At 53.3% G+C, this 7,839-nt stretch overlaps 1 long non-coding RNA gene across 1 annotated transcript; it reads right to left on the reverse strand.

Annotated features, from left to right (window-relative positions):
• Window positions 1-601: 601 nt before the first annotated feature.
• On the reverse strand, window positions 602-6,155 carry LOC110258495. The gene is made up of 4 exons (XR_002341164.1): window positions 6,118-6,155; window positions 5,526-5,619; window positions 4,956-4,958; window positions 602-645 (listed from the first exon to the last, which is right to left on the reverse strand). It is a non-coding gene; the product is annotated as an uncharacterized LOC110258495 (long non-coding RNA).
• Window positions 6,156-7,839: the final 1,684 nt, after the last annotated feature.

A 7,839-nucleotide genomic window follows, 5' to 3' on the forward strand; every position in this document is an offset into this window, starting at 1 on the left:
AACAATTAAAAACAAATAAATAAACCCAGCAAGACTGCGCCACCTGCCTCACTTCTAAGGGGCCCCTCCCCAGATGAGTGCTTCCAGCATACGTGTTTTGTTCACCATGAAGGCCACCTGCAATGACAAGAGGAGAAAGTGCCATGAGGATCAGACCACAAGGCCACCTATTTGCACAGGTCTTTCCTTCACTTGGTGACAGCAGAAACCCCGATGCACAACAGCGGTGGAGTCAGAGAACCAGCAAAGGCAGAGCAAACCCTCCTCGGGAGAAAGGCAAGAACTTGTCCTAGACGACGGGATGTCCAAGGCCATGTCAGTTGGAGATGACAGAACTCTTTCCTCGAGGAAAAGATGCTTCTGGAGAAGGAGCTCTGTCCTCTGCTGGGACAGGTGTTGTTATCGCATTGCCCTGCGGAAGCAGGCATCGGAGTTGGCAACAGACGCGCCTGACATGGAGTCCAACCCTCGGAACGTCCACATGGTCTGGAACGTGCAGGCTCAGGCTGTCATAACTTAATGTCCACGAGGGGAAATAGAGCAACACTGCGAGCTCAGACTAAAAACCCAACTTACCGCGGAGCGAATGGAGGCCGTCCCGCACCCTCACCGCAGGCACGTCATCCAGCACTATCTCGGGGAGATCTGGAGGCACACAGAGGAACTGTCAGGACACTGGGCGTGACGCTCAGGAATCCCGCTGGGAGTTTTTCCTGATGAGGACGACGTGGGGAGCCAGTGAATGGATGTGCGTGGCTGGTAAGTGCGCACTGAGCTGCTGCTGGGCCAGCCCCTTTGGTGCAGGAAGGAACGCAAAGGAGAAGGGCAGGCAAGACAGGAAACCAGAGCTGTGGTTTTCTAGCAAAGGGGACCCTCATCGATGGGCAATGACACGCAAGTGCAAGCTCTCTTGGGAGCGTAGGGACCCAGACATCTCCTGCCCGTCTGAAATGTCTGCTAAATGGCCAGGGTCTGCTGGACTTCTTCCCAGATCATCTGCGCCCGAGTCACGTGTTTTTACTGCACTCGCTGCATCTTCCTAAGACATTGCCGTTGATTAAAACTTTCAACTGTCCTGGAGGGCTAATTTCGATTCCAGGAAAGCATACCGGTAACTGTATTTGCCACCTACTTGTCGCAAAGAAATCAAGTACAGAACGTGACGCTACGGAACCCTACCCTCAAAACAGCCACGTTCAGTCACATCCTGCTTGTTCTCCCCCGTCTCCCTGTGCCACATGAGGCGTGCATGTCCCTGAGTGAAAGGCTACCACACTCATAGGAGCCTTACAACGAGTTGGGACAGTTCGTCACGGAGAGACGCAAAGACTCAGCACTGACTCCTCCTCGCCCAGGCTGCAGACGCTTCTGTACCCTGGTGCTGGACACCAGGCTGACGATGGGGTTTCACGCTGAGCTCTTATGTGCAACAGCCCCGGGTGTGTGCCACCTAGGGTGGTCAGTTGGAAGCCTTGACGTGACACCATCCAACACGAGAAAACACACCCCCGAGCCCGATCTCTTTTGGCCAAGTTGAAGCAAAGACACCAGCGCCGACCGCCCACCTTCTAGAGATGGGCAGGTGTTACAGGACCTCTGGAGTCCTGCTACACCCAACCATGGACGGGGGACAGGGGCCCTCGCCCTCAGGGCTCCATGACTGAGGACTCCCTGCTGAGGAGAGGCACAGGTCAGGGGTCCAGAGCAACCCATGGGGAACCCGGCCTGGGTCCCCCTTTGGCTTTTCCACGTAGGAGGTCAAGGGCTTGGGCACCTCTCCACCTGAGCAACGGGACATTGAGCCAACTTGGGAGCAGCGGTGGTCAAGGGAGAATGCATGAACGCAGAGAAGCTCTGCAGAGGGGGTGGCCTTTGTCCTCCACGAAGCTGACGCGTCTCTCTGCGGCGGAAACAGGCAAGAGGTTCTGGGGAACCACACGCTCACACCACGTGCTCACGTGTGGACCTCGCTTCCCGGGCCTCCTATCTTGCCACAAAGCACCATCTACAGGGCAGACTTGTGTCCAGGGCGTGTACACCTTGGGCATCACTATGGCTGGGAATGAGCTGGGAGCAACCTCTTTCCCAAAAGGAACCCGGATCTGGTGCCTCCCCAACCAATGCCAGCAAGGAAGACCACCTTCTTCGTCATCGTCGTCGTCACCCCGATGGTTCGTCAGGAGTGTCGACCTCCAAACTCATCCCGTCTTTGTCAGTGTCTCTCTCATCCAGCATCTAGAGAAAGCACATTCTTAGTGACAGCATCTAAGCCTCCCGCGCTCTACAGACTCAAAGGTTTTCATTGTCTGTCTGTCCACAGAAACCAAATGTAAAATTCCTTTAGTCCCAGGTCCCAAAGGAAAACACAGAGGTCATCTTGGAGAAAGCCTTCGAATTTTCCTGGAAAAACTCTTACGTGCACTCTGACCCACAGCTGCCAAAGTCTCCTTCAAGGAGGGCGAGTCTCTGCTACTACCATGCTCCCGACCACACTTACACATACAAAACTACTGCTGTCCGCTTTTAAAGGTCCTTTTTTAAATCAGTCATTCACTGGGACAGACAATCAGTCAACAGTCACCAACCAGGAAACCTAAGTATCCACGGATTTGGACTTTCAGAGTTGAATTTGATTGAAAAGCTAGGGAATGAAGCCATATATATATATATATATATATATATTTTTTTTTTTTTTGCTTTTTCTTTTTCCTCAGAGAAGTGAAAAGCCCTTACCTTGGTGGAAGGTGGAACAACTTTCTGAGCACTGATGCCGGACACCTTCCGCCTCGGGTACTCGGGTCATCTGGGAGGAGGTCAGAGGAAGGCTCAGGATTTTGACACACTCAGAATCCTACCAGCCGTTTCCCATACACACCCCCTAGTCCCTTGCACACAAACCTCCATCGACTAATGGTAACACGGCTTGTTCCTGGGACTACAGTACCTGGCCCGTGACTTTACCTGTAAGTCACTTTCCATCAGCAACCTGCTACCTAACTCCAAGGACAAAACTGCAAACACTCCGGCCCCACACCAAAACAGCAAGTATCTGGCGTCTAACATGAGGCACAGATGAACCTTTCCACAGAAAAGAAAATCATGGACTTGGAGAAGAGACTTGTGGTTGCCAAGGGGGAGAGGGGAGGGGAGGGGAGGGACTGGGGCGGCTGGGGAGCTTGGGGTTAATAGATACAAACTCTTGCCTTTGGAATGGATGGGCAGTGAGAGCCTGCTGTGTAGCCCTGGGGAGCTATGTCCAGTCACTTATGATGGAGCATGATAATGTGCGAAAATAGAACGTGTGCATGTATGTGTAACCGGGTCACCATGCCCTACGGCCGGAAGAAAGGGAAAAAACAAAACCTGCCCTGGGGAAACAACAATTAAAACAAATAAATAAACCAGCAAGACTGCGCCACCTGCCTCACCTTCTAAGGGCCCTCCCCCAGATGAGTGCTTCCAGCATACATACGTGTTTTGTTCACCATGAAGGCCACCTGCAATGACAAGAGGAGAAAGTGCCATGAGGATCAGACCACAAGGCCACCTATTTGCACAGGTCTTTCCTTCACTTGGTGACAGCAGAAACCCCGATGCACAACAGCGGTGGAGTCCAGAGAACCCAGCAAAGGCAGAGCAAACCTCCTCGGGGAAAAGGCAAGAACTTGTCCTAGACGACGGGATGTCCAAGGCCATGTCAGTTGGAGATGACAGAACTCTTTCCCTCGAGGAAAAGATGCTTCTGGAGAAGGAGCTCTGTCCTCTGCAGGTGGGACAGGTGTGTTATCGCATTGCCCTGCGGAAGCAGGCATCGGGAGTTGGCAACAGACGCGCCTGACATGGAGTCCCAACCCTCGGAACCGTCCACATGGTCTGGAACGTGCAGGCTCAGGCTGTCATAACTTAATGTCCACGAAGGGGAAATAGAGCAACACTGCGAGCTCAGACTAAAACCCAACTTACCCGCGGAGCGAATGGAGGCCGTCCGCACCCTCACCGCAGGCACGTCATCCAGCCTATCTCGGGGAGATCTGGAGGCACACAGAGGAACTGTCAGGACACTGGGCGTGACGCTCAGGAATCCCGCTGGGAGTTTTTCCTGATGAGGACGACGTGGGAGCCAGTGAATGGATGTGCGTGGCTGGTAGTGCGCACTGAGCTGCTGCTGGGCCAGCCCTTTGGTGCAGGAAGGAACGCAAAGGAGAAGGGCAGGCAAGACAGGAAACCAGAGCTGTGGTTTTCTAGCAAAGGGGACCTCATCGATGGGCAATGACACGCAAGTGCAAGCTCTCTTGGGAGCGTAGGGACCCAGACATCTCCTGCCCGTCTGAAATGTCTGCTAAATGGCCAGGGTCTGCTGGACTTCTTCCCAGATCATCTGCGCCCCAAGAGTCACCGTTGTTTTTACTGCACTCGCTGCATCTTCCTAAGACATTGCCGTTGATTAAAACTTTCAACTGTCCTGGAGGGCTAATTTCGATTCCAGGAAAGCATACCGGTAACTGTATTTGCCACCCTACTTGTCGCAAAGAAATCAAGTACAGACGACGTGACGCTACGGAAACCCTACCCTCAAAAACAGCCACGTTCAGTCACATCCTGCTTGTTCTCCCCGTCTCCCTGGCCACATGAGGCGTGCATGTCCCTGAGTGAAAGGCTACCCACACTCATAGGAGCCTTACAACGAGTTGGGACAGTTCGTCACGGAGAGACGCAAAGACTCAGCACTGACTCCTCCTCGCCCAGCGCTGCAGACGCTTCTGTACCCTGGTGCTGGACACCAGGCTGACGATGGGGTTTCACGCTGAGCTCTTATGTGCAACAGCCCCGGTGTGTGCCACCTAGGGTGGTCAGTTGGAAGCCTTGACGTGACACCATCCAACACGAGAAAACACACCCCGAGCCCGATCTCTTTTGGCCAAGTTGAAGCAAAGACACCAGCGCCGACCGCCCACCTTCTAGAGATGGGCAGGTGTTACAGGACCTCTGGAGTCCCTGCTACACCCAACCATGGACGGGGGACAGGGGCCCTCGCCCTCAGGGCTCCATGACTGAGGACTCCTGCTGAGGGAGAGGCACAGGTCAGGGGTCCAGAGCAACCCATGGGAACCCGGCCTGGGTCCCCTTTGGCTTTTCCACGTAGGAGGTCAAGGGCTTGGGCACCCTCTCCACCTGAGCAACGGGGACATTGAGCCAACTTGGGAGCAGCGGTGGTCAAGGGAATGCATGAACGCAGAGAAGCTCTGCAGAGGGGGTGGCCTTTGTCCTCCACGAAGCTGACGCGTCTCTCTGCGGCGGAAACAGGCAAGAGGTTCTGGGGAACACACGCTCACCACACGTGCTCACGTGTGGACCTCGCTTCCGGGCTCCTATCTTGCCACAAAGCACCATCTACAGGGCAGACTTGTGTCCAGGGCGTGTACACCTTGGCATCACTATGGCTGGGAATGAGCTGGGAGCAACCCTTTCCCAAAAGGAACCCCGGATCTGGTGCCTCCCCAACCAATGCAGCAAGGAAGACCCACCTTCGTCATCGTCGTCGTCACCCCGATGGTTCGTCACTGGAGTGTCGACCTCCAAACTCATCCCGTCTTTGTCAGTGTCCTCCTCATCCAGCATCTAGAGAAAAGCACATTCTTAGTGACAGCATCTAAGCCTCCGCGCTCTACAGACTCAAAGGTTTTTCATGTCTGTCTGTCCACAGAAAACCCAAATGTAAAATTCCTTTAGTCCCAGGTCCCAAAGGAAAAACACAGAGGTCATCTTGGAGAAAGCCTTCGAATTTCCTGGAAAACTCTTACGTGCACTCTGACCACAGCTGCCAAAGTCTCCTTCAAGGAGGGCGAGTCTCTGCTACTAACCATGCTCCCGACACACTTACACATACAAAATACTGCTGTCCGCTTTTAAAGGTCCTTTTTAAATCAGTCATTCACTGGGACAGACAATCAGTCAACAGTCACCCAACCAGGAAAACCCTAAGTATCCACGGATTGGACTTTCAGAGTTGAATTTGATTGAAAAGCTAGGGAATGAAGCATATATATATATATATATATATTTTTTTTTTTTTTTTTTTTGCTTTTTCTTTTCCTCAGAGAAGTGAAAAGCCCTTACCTTGGTGGAAGGTGGAACAACTTTCTGAGCACTGATGCGGACACCTTCCGCCTCGGGTACTCGGGGTCATCTGGGAGGAGGGTCAGAGGAAGGCTCAGGATTTTGACACACTCAGAATCCTACCAGCCGTTTCCCATACACACCCCCTAGTCCCTTGCACACAAACCTCCATCGACTAATGGTAACACGGCTTGTTCCTGGACTACAGTACCTGGCCCGTGACTTTACTGTAAGTCACTTTCCATCAGCAAACCTGCTACCCTAACTCCAAGGACAAACTGCAAACACTCGGCCCTCCACACCAAAACCAGCAAGAATGTATCTGGCGTCTAACATGAGGCACAGATGAACCTTTCCACAGAAAAAAAATCATGGACTGGAGAAGAGACTTGTGGTTGCAAGGGGGAGAGGGGAGGGGAGGGGGAGGACTGGGGGCTGGGGAGCTTGGGTTAATAGATACAACTCTTGCCTTTGGAATGGATGGGCAGTGAGAGCCTGCTGTGTAGCCCTGGGGAGCTATGTCCAGTCACTTATGATGGAGCATGATAATGTGCGAAATAGAACGTGTGCATGTATGTGTAACCGGGTCACCATGCCTACGGCCGGAAGAAAGGGGAAAAAACAAAACCTGCCCTGGGGAAACAACAATTAAAAACAAAATAAATAAACCAGCAAGACTGCGCCACCTGCCTCACCTTCTAAGGGGCCCCTCCCCCAGATGAGTGCTTCCAGCATACATACGTTTTTGTTCACCATGAAGGCCACCTGCAATGACAAGAGGAGAAAGTGCCATGAGGATCAGACACAAGGCCACCTATTTGCACAGGTCTTTCCTTCACTGGTGACAGCAGAAACCCGATGCACAACAGCGGTGGAGTCCAGAACCCAGCAAGGCAGAGCAAACCCTCCTCGGGGAGAAAGGCAAGAACTTGTCCTAGACGACGGGATGTCCAAGGCCATGTCAGTTGGAGATGACAGAACTCTTTCCTCGAGGAAAAGATGCTTCTGGAGAAGGAGCTCTGTCCTCTGCAGGTTGGGACAGGTGTTGTTATCGCATTGCCCTGCGGAAGCAGGCATCGGGAGTTGGCAACAGACGCGCCTGACATGGAGTCCAACCCTCGGAACCGTCACATGGTCTGGAACGTGCAGGCTCAGGCTGTCATAACTTAATGTCCACGAAGGGGAAATAGAGCAACACTGCGAGCTCAGACTAAACCAACTTACCCGGAGCGAATGGAGGCCGTCCCGCCACCCACCGCAGGCACGTCATCCAGCACTATCTCGGGAGATCTGGAGGCACACAGAGGAACTGTCAGGACACTGGGCGTGACGCTCAGGAATCCCGCTGGGAGTTTTTTGATGAGGACGACGTGGGGAGCCAGTGAATGGATGTGCGTGGCTGGTAGTGCGCACTGAGCGCTGCTGGGCCAGCCCTTTGGTGCAGGAAGGAACGCAAAGGAGAAGGGCAGGCAAGACAGGAAACCAGAGCTGTGGTTTCTAGCAAGGGGACCCTCATCGATGGGCAATGACACGCAAGTGCAAGCTCTCTTGGGAGCGTAGGGACCCAGACATCTCCTGCCCGTTGAAATGTCTGCTAAATGGCCAGGGCTGCTGGACTTCTTCCAGATCATCTGCGCCCAGAGTCACCGTTGTTTACTGCACTCGCTGCATCTTCCCTAAGACATTGCCGTGATTAAACTTTCAACTGTCCTGGAGGGCTAA

This window comes from Sus scrofa, unplaced genomic scaffold (assembly GCF_000003025.6).
Source record: "Sus scrofa isolate TJ Tabasco breed Duroc unplaced genomic scaffold, Sscrofa11.1 Contig2175, whole genome shotgun sequence".
Lineage (NCBI taxonomy): Eukaryota > Metazoa > Chordata > Mammalia > Artiodactyla > Suidae > Sus > Sus scrofa.